A 3,451-nucleotide genomic window follows, 5' to 3' on the forward strand; every position below is an offset into this window, starting at 1 on the left:
ACATTGCCCTCTATGACCACATCCTCGATAGCGAAGAGAAAAATATTGGCAGCTTCTATTGTTTGGCGCCGCGTGATCTGTATTGTGGTGTACTGCTCAGACTATCAGGGGCATGAACAGTGTGAAATTTATATATATCCACGCGTTAAGCGATTGCCTCTTTGATTCAGAGGCAAAAACGCGACGTCAAAAATGATAAGCGACAGAAATTACACTTACGGCTCTGCTTTCAGATCAGAAAGACTGAGCCACAGAATTCAATGAAGAAACACACATTTAACTTTCGTCTCTTTGTAAGCTTCACCATGAGTAGAGCCTTCTTCAGTTACAAGCCGAAGCATGGGTAGGTTTGGCAACGCAGAGTAAAGGTGAGAGATTTTAAAGTGATATTGTGTTTGCTCATTGCTTTCGTTATACGTAACGCGTATTTTTTTCAATATTACTTCACGCACAAAGGTAAGATCAAGATTCAGAGTAGTGATGTAAATTATTACGGGTTCGAAAATAGTGTTTTATTGCGATCAATTAGCTATACTTCAGAATACGACGTAAGTAGACTACTTACATACAAAGGCTGCCACTTAAAATAATTACAAAAAAAATATGTTTTTATTGATAGTACGAAGGTAAACAAATAAATAAAAATGATATTCCTTAGACCGAAGATAATAAAATCAATAATGCAATAAAGACGTAAGTTCCTACGCAGTATTCTTAAGTTCCATTCAGTTAACAAATTTGTGGCTAGCAAATTGACTATGTTTTGGCGCTTGATGTTGTTTCACCTCTGACGTGAAAGGTGTAGGATATCATACATTTTAATTTCATGTGATTATGTCGTGCTTTTCTATAAATATTTCAGATGTCCAGGAAGCTAGTTTTAGTTTGAACCTGGCCAGTCATCATAACAATACTGTTATCCTAAATTATTTGTTGTAAACTTTTTAAAATATAATTCTAAATAAATATAACTACAGAAAACAAGCTAAGAATGTAAATTATGCAAATAGGCCTAAAATAAAATGTAAACAGAAGAAACTATTGACATACCTATTATAATAAAAGTATGAGGATGTAAATACAGTTGCGCCAAGTAAAAAAAAAATCTATGAAAAAATGAAAAAACATACCTTCAACATAATACGTAACAAAACGCAATATTATCTTTAAGTACATATATGTGCCAATTAGCGTAAACTCAGTGAACTTTAAATCCTGTAAATACCAAGTGAAAAGAAACATGTTTATACCTAATTTATTACAAAATAAATAATATTAATAAACAAACCTTGAAAACCAACAAAGTGATTATATGCATCTACCAATTATAGGCAGTTCTGACGTATAGCAGGCATTCCAAATCTTCAACAAAACTGCAACATTTATGGAATCAAAAACAGCTGTTTACAATGAATTTGAAAATCAACGGCGTAACTTTATTGATATAGCAGGCGAGACCCAACAATTTTTGCTAGAATTCTGATACACACAAACCACAAATAAGAATGTAAAAATGTGGTTATACAATATTTAATATTTAGTAGAATAGTCAATTAGGCTACTTTGTCATCAAAACCGTAAAAATTTCCAAAGACTGCAACCATTTTATTTTCATTTATTGTCTTGCTTTTCATGACCAACAAGCATTTAGTTTATAATACATCAACAATTAATGTTTGGTACGACCGCGAACATAATTCCATCGACACACACTTATATTGTAACATTAATTTACATTGAAAATCGGCATTAGCACAAACACGTGTACTGTATGGTCGGCCTCCGGGTGACAGTTAATTACAGTGTTGCCGACGTATGGCTGCGGCTTGTAACTAAAGAAGGCTCTGCCATGGGTCATTCGGATTCTGGTAGAGTTCCTGGGTAGCTCAGTCGGTAGAGCGTTAGCATGCTCAGCTAAAGGTTTCGGGTTCGATTCCCGGTCCTGGAACAGTTTTTCCCTTGAAATAATTCAGATACGTTTCTATTTATCGTACCAAGATTCGAATAGCAGTGCTGGGCAGAGGGACTAGATGTTTCGTTTCATAGCCACATTTATATTAATCAGGCTCTGGCATGTTTAATTTTTTACATGAACTATTTCTGTTATAACATTTTAATTATTCCAGTTTTCTCTGCACTTTTAAATCCGTAATTATTCACAACCAGTGGACGTAAAAGACATTTGCTTCCCATGTGGAAGTTTTAATATAAATATTTACATTAAATAACTTGATATGCGAAAATGAAATATCGGTCCGCATTATGTAATCATAATACGGGGACCGCACAAAGCATAGACAATCGCCCGCGCGCCAGTGAACGCTTTGTGCAGAGCGCGGCTAGTCCTGTTTAATTTATAATCTGACGCCGAAAACAAACGTTTCACTTTCGGATAACAGTCGTGGCAGGTTTAGTCTTTCATAGTTCTTGTGCTGTACTGAGGTGTGACGAATATCTCTAAGGTAATTAGCATGGATCGGATTTTAATGGCATTCTGTTTTAATTGATGCGTCATAGACATCTCTAATTTATAAGTTATACAGGGTGGAAGTGAAATAATCCTGCAGATTGAAAGGAGCGTCAGGGTACACTTAAATGATTATAAAACATCTACAGTCAAACTTCCCAATAGTATTTAGTATTTATTTAGTATTTATTTATTTAACCTGGTAGAGATAAGGCCGTCAGGTCTTCTCTGTCTCTCTACCAGGGGATTACAACTATAACATGAACAATAAGATTACAATTAACATTAAATTTACAATTACAATAAAAATTAAAGTACGACAAGAATACCTGATTAATGAAAGCTAGACATTTTATCATAGAAGTTACGAACAAGGAATATTTTTGTATTTACTAAATTACAAATTAAACCTACAATAACAAAATTCTATAGTGATGAAATTACCGGACATTGAAATATTTTGTGATAGATTAAGAGAACTATTTACAAGAAACCATGTCTGAAAGAGTCTCAATTACTGATCAAGTGCCTAGTAAGTTTGCGTTTGAATTGAATTTTATTTCGACAGTCCCTGATGCTAGCAGGTAGCGAATTCCAGAGTCTTGGCAGGGCTATTGTGAAAGAGGATGAGTATGAGGAGGTGCGATGGGATGATATTGTTAGTATTGTTTCATGACGAGAGCGTGTGTTCAGATTATGGTGGGAAGAAAGGTAAGTGAAGCGAGACGACAGGTACGAAGGAATAGAAGAGTTCAAGATTTCGAAGAGAAGGAGAAATGAATGTAAATTTCTTTTCTTATCTAGTTTAAGCCAACCTATTGCTTCCAGGGATGGGGTAATGTGATCATATTTACGAACATTGCTTACAAAACGTACACACAAGTTATGAGCACGTTGAAGTTTCGTTTTGTTGTCGCTGGAGAGGTCAGTCAGTAAAATGTCAGCATAGTCAAAATAGGGAAATACAAGCGTCTGCACAAGGGA

General features: G+C 34.9%; 1 non-coding gene across 1 annotated transcript; it reads left to right on the forward strand.

The window, feature by feature from the left end:
* Positions 1 to 1,875: 1,875 nt before the first annotated feature.
* On the forward strand, positions 1,876 to 1,948 carry TRNAS-GCU (transfer RNA serine (anticodon GCU)). The gene has a single exon. It is a non-coding gene; the product is annotated as a tRNA-Ser (tRNA).
* The last annotated feature ends 1,503 nt before the right edge of the window (positions 1,949 to 3,451 follow it).

This window comes from Periplaneta americana, chromosome 4 (genome assembly GCF_040183065.1).
Source record: "Periplaneta americana isolate PAMFEO1 chromosome 4, P.americana_PAMFEO1_priV1, whole genome shotgun sequence".
NCBI classification, from domain to species: domain Eukaryota; kingdom Metazoa; phylum Arthropoda; class Insecta; order Blattodea; family Blattidae; genus Periplaneta; species Periplaneta americana.